This window comes from Lithobates pipiens, unplaced genomic scaffold, assembly GCF_037356315.1.
Source record: "Lithobates pipiens isolate NorthernLeopardFrog02 unplaced genomic scaffold, aLitPip1_a1.2 Scaffold_77, whole genome shotgun sequence".
Lineage (NCBI taxonomy): Eukaryota > Metazoa > Chordata > Amphibia > Anura > Ranidae > Lithobates > Lithobates pipiens.
The window spans coordinates 1,057,545-1,067,646 of record NW_027507900.1 but is presented as its reverse complement, the minus strand read 5'-3'; the positions used below and the strand labels follow the sequence as shown (position 1 = coordinate 1,067,646).

At 65.8% G+C, this 10,102-nt stretch overlaps 1 long non-coding RNA gene across 1 annotated transcript in view; it reads right to left on the bottom strand.

The window, feature by feature from the left end:
• The window catches only part of LOC143959494 (uncharacterized), a 236,931-nt gene that overhangs the window by 193,964 nt on the left and 32,865 nt on the right, over nucleotides 1–10,102 (bottom strand). The window lies entirely within an intron of this gene.

Sequence of the window (10,102 nt, the reverse complement as noted above, 5' to 3'; positions counted from 1 at the left end):
CAACAATACCCCTACCAGAGACCCGTACACCCGACACCACCACCCCCCCCTACCAGAGACCCGTACACCCGACACCACCACCCCCCTACCAGAGACCCATACACCCGACACCACCACCCCCCTACCAGAGACCCGTACACCCGACACCACCATCCCCCCTACCAGAGACCCGTACACCCGACACCACCACCCCCCCCTACCAGAGACCCGTACACCCGACACCACCACCCCCCTACCAGAGACCCATACACCCGACACCACCATCCCCCCTACCAGAGACCCGTACACCCGACACCACCACCCCCCCTACCAGAGACCCGTACACCCGACACCACCACCCCCCTACCAGAGACCCATACACCCGACACCACCACCCCCCTACCAGAGACCCGTACACCCGACACCACCATCCCCCCTACCAGAGACCCGTACACCCGACACCACCACCCCCCTACCAGAGACCCGTACACCCGACACCACCACCCCCCTACCAGAGACCCGTACACCCGACACCACCACCCCCCTACCAGAGACCCGTACACCCGACACCACCACCCCCCCACCAGAGACCCGTACACCCGACACCACCACCCCCCTACCAGAGACCCGTACACCCGACACCACCACCCCCCTACCAGAGACCCGTACACCCGACACCACCACCCCCCTACCAGAGACCCGTACACCCGACACCACCACCCCCCTACCAGAGACCCGTACACCCGACACCACCACCCCCCACCAGAGACCCGTACACCCGACACCACCATCCCCCTACCAGAGACCCGTACACCCGACACCACCACCCCCCCTACCAGAGACCCGTACACCCGACACCACCACCCCCCTACCAGAGACCCATACACCCGACACCACCACCCCCCTACCAGAGACCCGTACACCCGACACCACCATCCCCCCTACCAGAGACCCGTACACCCGACACCACCACCCCCCTACCAGAGACCCGTACACCCGACACCACCACCCCCCTACCAGAGACCCGTACACCCGACACCACCACCCCCCTACCAGAGACCCGTACACCCGACACCACCACCCCCCCACCAGAGACCCGTACACCCGACACCACCACCCCCCTACCAGAGACCCGTACACCCGACACCACCACCCCCCTACCAGAGACCCGTACACCCGACACCACCACCCCCCTACCAGAGACCCGTACACCCGACACCACCACCCCCCCACCAGAGACCCGTACACCCGACACCACCACCCCCCTACCAGAGACCCGTACACCCGACACCACCACCCCCTACCAGAAACCTGTACACCCGACACCACCACCCCCTACCAGAGACCCGTACACCCGACACCACCATCCCCCTACCAGAGACCCGTACACCCGACACCACCACCCCCCCTACCAGAGACCCGTACACCCGACACCACCACCCCCCTACCAGAGACCCGTACACCCGACACCACCACCCCCCCCTACCAGAGACCCGTACACCCGACACCACCACCCCCCTACCAGAGACCCATACACCCGACACCACCACCCCCCTACCAGAGACCCGTACACCCGACACCACCATCCCCCCTACCAGAGACCCGTACACCCGACACCACCACCCCCCTACCAGAGACCCGTACACCCGACACCACCACCCCCCTACCAGAGACCCGTACACCCGACACCACCACCCCCCTACCAGAGACCCGTACACCCGACACCACCATCCCCCCTACCAGAGACCCGTACACCCGACACCACCACCCCCCTACCAGAGACCCGTACACCCGACACCACCACCCCCCTACCAGAGACCCGTACACCCGACACCACCACCCCCCTACCAGAGACCCGTACACCCGACACCACCACCCCCCCACCAGAGACCCGTACACCCGACACCACCACCCCCCTACCAGAGACCCGTACACCCGACACCACCACCCCCCTACCAGAGACCCGTACACCCGACACCACCACCCCCTACCAGAGACCCGTACACACCGACACCACCACCCCCCACCAGAGACCCGTACACCCGACACCACCACCCCCTACCAGAGACCCGTACACCCGACACCACCACCCCCCTACCAGAAACCTGTACACCCGACACCACCACCCCCCTACCAGAGACCCGTACACCCGACACCACCATCCCCCCTACCAGAGACCCGTACACCCGACACCACCACCCCCCCACCAGAGACCCGTACACCCGACACCACCACCCCCCTACCAGAGACCCGTACACCCGACACCACCACCCCCTACCAGAGACCCGTACACCCGACACCACCACCCCCTACCAGAGACCCGTACACCCGACACCACCACCCCCCTACCAGAGACCCGTACACCCGACACCACCACCCCCCTACCAGAGACCCGTACATCCGACACCACCACCCCCCTACCAGAGACCCGTACACCCGACACCACCACCCCCCTACCAGAGACCCGTACACCCGACACCAACATCCCCCCTACCAGAGACCCGTACACCCGACACCACCACCCCCCTACCAGAGACCCGTACACCCGACACCACCACCCCCCTACCAGAGACCCGTACACCCGACACCACCACTCCCCCCCCCACCAGAGACCCGTACACCCGACACCACCACCCCCCTACCAGAGAACCGCACACCCGACACCAACATCCCCCCTACCAGAGACCCGTACACCCGACACCACCATCCCCCCTACCAGAGACCCGTACACCCGACACCACCACCCCCCTACCAGAGACCCGTACACCAGACACCACCACCCCCCCCCCCACCAGAGACCCGTACACCCGACACCGACACCCCCCCCCCCTACCAGAGACCCGTACAACTGACACCACCATCCCCCTACCAGAGACCCGTACACCCGACACCCCCCCTACCAGAGACCCGTACACCCGACGCCACCACCCCCCTACCAGAGACCCGTACACCCGACACCAAACATCCCCCCTACCAGAGACCCGTACACCGGACACCAACATCCCCCCTACCAGAGAACCCGTACACCCGACACCACCACCCCCCTACCAGAGACCCGTACACCCGACACCACCACCCCCCTACCAGAGACCCGTACACCCGACACCACCATCCCCCCTACCAGAGACCCGTACACCCGACACCACCACCCCCCTACCAGAGACCCGTACACCCGACACCACCACCCCCCTACCAGAGACCCGTACACCCGACACCACCACCCCCCTACCAGAGACCCGTACATCCGACACCACCACCCCCCTACCAGAGACCCGTACACCCGACACCACCACCCCCCTACCAGAGACCCGTACACCCGACACCAACATCCCCCCTACCAGAGACCCGTACACCCGACACCACCACCCCCCCTACCAGAGACCCGTACACCCGACGCCACCACCCCCCTACCAGAGACCCGTACACCCGACACCACCACCCCCCTACCAGAGACCCGTACACCCGACACCACCATCCCCCCTACCAGAGACCCGTACACCCGACACCACCACCCCCCCTACCAGAGACCCGTACACCCGACACCACCACCCCCCTACCAGAGACCCGTACACCCGACACCACCACCCCCCTACCAGAGACCCGTACAACCGACACCACCATCCCCCTACCAGAGACCCGTACACCCGACACCAACATCCCCCCCTACCAGAGACCCGTACACCCGACACCACCACCCCCCTACCAGAGACCCGTACACCCGACACCAACATCCCCCCTACCAGAGACCCGTACACCCCGACACCACCACCCCCCTACCAGAGACCCGTACACCCGACACCACCACCACCCCCCTACCAGAGACCCGTACACCCGACACCACCATCCCCTACCAGAGACCGGTACACCCGACACCACCATCCCCCTACCAGAGACCCGTACACCCGACACCACCATCCCCCCTACCAGAGACCCGTACACCCGACACCACCATCCCCCCTACCAGAGACCCGTACACCCGACACCAACACCCCCCCTACCAGAGACCCGTACACCCGACACCACCATCCCCCTACCAGAGACCCGTACACCCGACACCAACATCCCCCCTACCAGAGACCCGTACACCCCACACCACCACCACCCCCCCTACCAGAGACCCGTACACCCGACACCACCACCCCCCTACCAGAGACCCGTACACCCGACACCACCACCCCCCTACCAGAGACCCGTACACCCGACACCAACATCCCCCCTACCAGAGACCCGTACACCCAACACCAACATCCCCCCTACCAGAGACCCGTACACCCGACACCAACATCACCCCTACCAGAGACCCGTACACCCGACACCACCACCCCCCCTACCAGAGACCCGTACACCCGACACCACATCACCCCTACCAGAGACCCGTACACCCGACACCACCATCCCCCCTACCAGAGACCAGTACACCCGACACCAACATCCCCCCTACCAGAGACCCGTACACCCGACACCCCCACCCCCCCTACCAGAGACCCGTACACCCGACACCACCACCCCCCCTACCAGAGACCCCGTACACCCGACACACCATCCCCCCTACCAGAGACCCGTACACCCGACACCAACATCCCCCCTACCAGAGACCCGTACACCCGACACCACCACCCCCCCCCTACCAGAGACCCGTACACCCGACACCAGCACCCCCCTACCAGAGACCCGTACACCCGACACCACCATCCCCCCTACCAGAGACCCGTACACCCGACACCAACATCCCCCCTACCAGAGACCCGTACACCCGACACCACCACCCCCCCTACCAGAGACCCGTACACCCGACACCAGCACCCCCCCTACCAGAGACCCGTACACCCGACACCACCACCCCCCTACCAGAGACCCGTACACCCGACACCAACACCCCCCTACCAGAGACCCGTACACCCGACACACCACCCCCCTACCAGAGACCCGTACACCCGACACCACCACCCCCCCTACCAGAGACCCGTACACCCGACACCACCACCACCCCCCTACCAGAGACCCGTACACCCGACACCATCACCCCCCTACCAGAGACCCGTACACCCGACACCACCACCCCCCCTACCAGAGACCCGTACACCCGACACCACCACCCCCCTACCAGAGACCCGTACACCCGACACCACCACCCCCCCTACCAGAGACCCGTACACCCGACACCAACATCCCCCTACCAGAGACCCGTACACCCGACACCACCATCCCCCCTACCAGAGACCCGTACACCCGACACCATCACCCCCCCTACCAGAGACCCGTACACCCGACACCACCATCCCCCCTACCAGAGACCCGTACACCCGACACCACCATCCCCCTACCAGAGACCCGTACACCCGACACCACCACCACCCCCACCAGAGACCCGTACACCCGACACCACCACCCCCCCTACCAGAGACCCGTACACCCGACACCACCTCCACCCCTACCAGAGACCCGTACACCCGACACCAACATCCCCCTACCAGAGACCCGTACACCCAACACCAACATCCCCCCTACCAGAGACCCGTACACCCGACACCAACATCACCCCTACCAGAGACCCGTACACCCGACACCACCACCCCCCCTACCAGAGACCCGTACACCCGACACCAACATCACCCCTACCAGAGAACCCGTACACCCGACACCACCATCCCCCCCTACCAGAGACCAGTACACCCGACACCAACATCCCCCCTACCAGAGACCCGTACACCCGACACCACCCACCCCCCTACCAGAGACCCGTACACCCGACACCACCACCCCCCCTACCAGAGACCCGTACACCCGACACCACCTCCACCCCTACCAGAGACCCTTACATCCGACACCACCACCCCCCCTACCAGAGACCCGTACACCCGACACCACCTCCACCCCTACCAGAGACCCGTACATCCGACACCACCACCCCCCCTACCAGAGACCCGTACACCCAACACCAACATCCCCCCCTACCAGAGACCAGTACACCCGACACCAACATCCCCCCTACCAGAGACCCGTACAACCGACACAAACATCCCCCCTACCAGAGACCCGTACACCCAACACCAACATCCCCCCCTACTAGAGACCAGTACACCCGACACCACCACCCCCCCTACCAGAGACCCGTACACCCGACACCACCACCCCCCCTACCAGAGACCCGTACACCCGACACCACCATCCCCCCTACCAGAGACCCGTACACCCGACACCACCATCCCCCCTACCAGAGACCCGTACACCCGACACCAAACATCCCCCCTACCAGAGACCCGTTTCACCCGACACCACCATCCCCCCTACCAGAGACCCGTACACCCGACACCACCATCCCCCCTACCAGAGACCCCGTACACCCGACACCAACATCCCCCCTACCAGAGACCCGTACACCCGACACCACCACCCCCCCTACCAGAGACCCGTACACCCGACACCACCACCCCCCTACCAGAGACCCGTACACCCGACACCAACATCCCCCCTACCAGAGACCCGTACACCAGACACCACCACCCCCTACCAGAGACCCGTACACCCGACACCACCTCCACCCCTACCAGAGACCCGTACACCCGACACCACCACCCCCCTACCAGAGACCCGTACACCCGACACCACCACCCCCCCTACCAGAGACCCGTACACCCGACACCAACATCCCCCCTACCAGAGACCCGTACACCCGACACCAACATCCCCCCTACCAGAGACCAGTACACCCCACAACATCACCCCTACCAGAGAACCGTACACCCGACACCACCACCCCCCCTACCAGAGACCCGTACACCCGACACCAACATCACCCCTACCAGAGACCCGTACACCCGACACCACCATCCCCCCTACCAGAGACCAGTACACCCGACACCACTACCCCCCTACCAGAGACCCGTACACCCGACACCACCATCCCCCTACCAGAGACCCGTACACCCGACACCACATCCCCCCTACCAGAGACCCGTACACCCGACACCAACATCACCCCTACCAGAGACCCGTACACCCGACACCACCATCCCCCTACCAGAGACCAGTACACCCGACACCAACATCCCCCTACCAGAGACCCGTACACCCGAAACCACCACCCCCCCTACCAGAGACCAGTACACCCGACACCACCTCCACCCTTACCAGAGACCCGTACATCCGACACCACCATCCCCCCCTACCAGAGACCCGTACACCCGACACCACCATCCCCCCCTACCAGAGACCCGTACACCCGACACCAACATCCCCCCTACCAGAGACCAGTACACCCGACACCACCACCCCCCCTACCAGAGACCCGTACACCCGACACCACCACCACCCCCCCTACCAGAGACCCGTACACCCGACACCACCATCCCCCTACCAGAGACCCGTACACCCGACACCACCACCCCCCTACCAGAGACCCGTACACCCGACACCACATCCCCCCTACCAGAGACCAGTACACCCGACACCAACATCCCCCCTACCAGAGACCCGTACACCCGACACTAACATCTCCCTACCAGAGACCCGTACACCCACACCACCATCCCCCTACCAGAGACCCGTACACCCGATACCACCACCCCCCTACCAGAGACCCGTACACCCGACACCACCATCCCCCCTACCAGAGACCCGTACACCCGACACCACCATCCCCCCTACCAGAGACCCGTACACCCGACACCACCACCTCCCTACCAGAGACCCATACACCCGACACCACCATCCCCCCTACCAGAGACCCGTACACCCGACACCACCATCCCCCCTACCAGAGACCCGTACACCCGACACCACCACCTCCCTACCAGAGACCCGTACACCCGACACCAACATCTCCCTACCAGAGACCCGTACAACCGACACCACCACCCCCCCCCACCAGAGACCCGTACACCCCCCTACCAGAGACCAGTACACCCAGGGGGACACCTCAGAGGAGGCCGGGGGGACACCTCAGAGGAGGCCGGGGGGGACACCTCAGAGGCAGGGGGGACACCTCAGAGGCCGGGGGGGGACACCTCAGAGGCCGGGGGGGACACCTCAGAGGCCGGGGGGGACACCTCAGAGGCCGGGGGGGGACACCTCAGAGGCCGGGGGGGGGACACCTCAGAGGCCGGGGGGGGACACCTCAGAGGCCGGGGGGGGGACACCTCAGAGGCCGGGGGGGGGGGACACCTCAGAGGCCGGGGGGGGGGACACCTCAGAGGCCGGGGGGGGGGACACCTCAGAGGAGGCCGGGGGGGGGACACCTCAGAGGAGGCCGGGGGGGGACACCTCAGAGGAGGCCGGGGGGGGACACCTCAGAGGAGGCCGGGGGGGGACACCTCAGAGGAGGCCGGGGGGGGGACACCTCAGAGGAGGCCGGGGGGGGACACCTCAGAGGAGGCCGGGGGGGGGACACCTCAGAGGAGGCCGGGTGGGGACACCTCAGAGGAGGCCGGGGGGGGGACACCTCAGAGGAGGCCGGGGGGGGGGACACCTCAGAGGAGGCCGGGGGGGGGGGACACCTCAGAGGAGGCCGGGGGGGGGACACCTCAGAGGAGGCCGGGGGGGGGGGACACCTCAGAGGAGGCCGGGGGGGAAACCTCAGAGGAGGCCGGGGGGGGACACCTCAGAGGAGGCCGGGGGGGGCACCTCAGAGGAGGCCGGGGGGACACCTCAGAGGAGGCCGGGGGGGGGACACCTCAGAGGAGGCCGGGGGGGGGACACCTCAGAGGAGGCCGGGGGGGGGACACCTCAGAGGAGGCCGGGGGGGGGGGGACACCTCAGAGGAGGCCGGGGGGGGGGGACACCTCAGAGGAGGCCGGGGGGGGGGACACCTCAGAGGAGGCCGGGGGGGGGACACCTCAGAGGAGGCCGGGGGGGGGGACACCTCAGAGGCCGGGGGGGGAAACCTCAGAGGCCGGGGGGGGGGGAAACCTTAGAGGCCGGGGGGGGAAACCTTAGAGGCCGGGGGGGGAAACCTCAGAGGCCGGGGGGGGACACCTCAGAGGCCGGGGGGGACACCTCAGAGGCCGGGGGGGGGACACCTCAGAGGCCGGGGGGGACACCTCAGAGGCCGGGGGGGGGGACACCTCAGAGGCCGGGGGGGGGACACCTCAGAGGCCAGGGTGGGGACACCTCAGAGGCCTGGGGGGGGACACCTCAGAGGCCTGGGGGGGACACCTCAGAGGCCGGGGGGGACACCTCAGAGGCCGGGGGGGACACCTCAGAGGCCGGGGGGGACACCTCAGAGGCCGGGGGGACACCTCAGAGGCCGGGGGGACACCTCAGAGGCCGGGGGGGACACCTCAGAGGCCGGGGGGGGGACACCTCAGAGGCCGGGGGGGGGGGACACCTCAGAGGCCCGGGGGGGACACCTCAGAGGCCGGGGGGGACACCTCAGAGGCCAGGGTGGAGGGGTTGGCGCTCTTCCTCTCCTCCCAGCTCTGCCAAACAACCTGTAACATGGACAGGCACAGCGGGTGAGATTTGTGGCTGGGTGGGTGGAGTTTTGTTAATGGGTTGGGTGGCGTTTTGTAATGGGGTGGGTGGAGTTTTGTAGTGGGGTGGGTGGCGTTTTGTAGTGGGGTGGGTGGCGTTTTGTAATGGGGTGGGTGGCGTTTTGTAGTGGGGTGGGTGGAGTTTTGTAGTGGGGTGGGTGGAGTTTTGTAGTGGCGTGGGTGGAGTGGGTTTTGTAATGGGTGGGTGGAGTTTTGTAGTGGGGTGGGTGGCGTTTTGTAGTGGGGGTGGGTGGCGTTTTGTAGTGGGGTGGGTGGAGTTTTGTAATGGGGTGGGTGGAGTTTTGTAGTGGGGGTGGGTGGAGTTTTGTAGTGGGGTGGGTGGAGTTTTGTGGCTGGGTGGGTGGAGTTTTGTAGTGGGGTGATGGAGTTTTGTAGTGGGGTGGGTGGAGTTTTGTAGTGGTGTGGGTGGAGTTTTGTAGTGGGGTGGGTGGAGTTTTGTAGTGGGGTGGGTGGAGTTTTGTAGTGGGGTGGTGGAGTTTTGTAGTGGGGTGGTTGGAGTTTTGTAATGGGGTGGGTGGAGTTTTGTAGTGGGGTGGGTGGAGTTTTGTAGTGGGGTGGGTGGAGTTTTGTAATGGGGTGGGTGGCGTTTTGTAGTGGGTGGGTGGCGTTTTGTAGTGGGGTGGTTGGAGTTT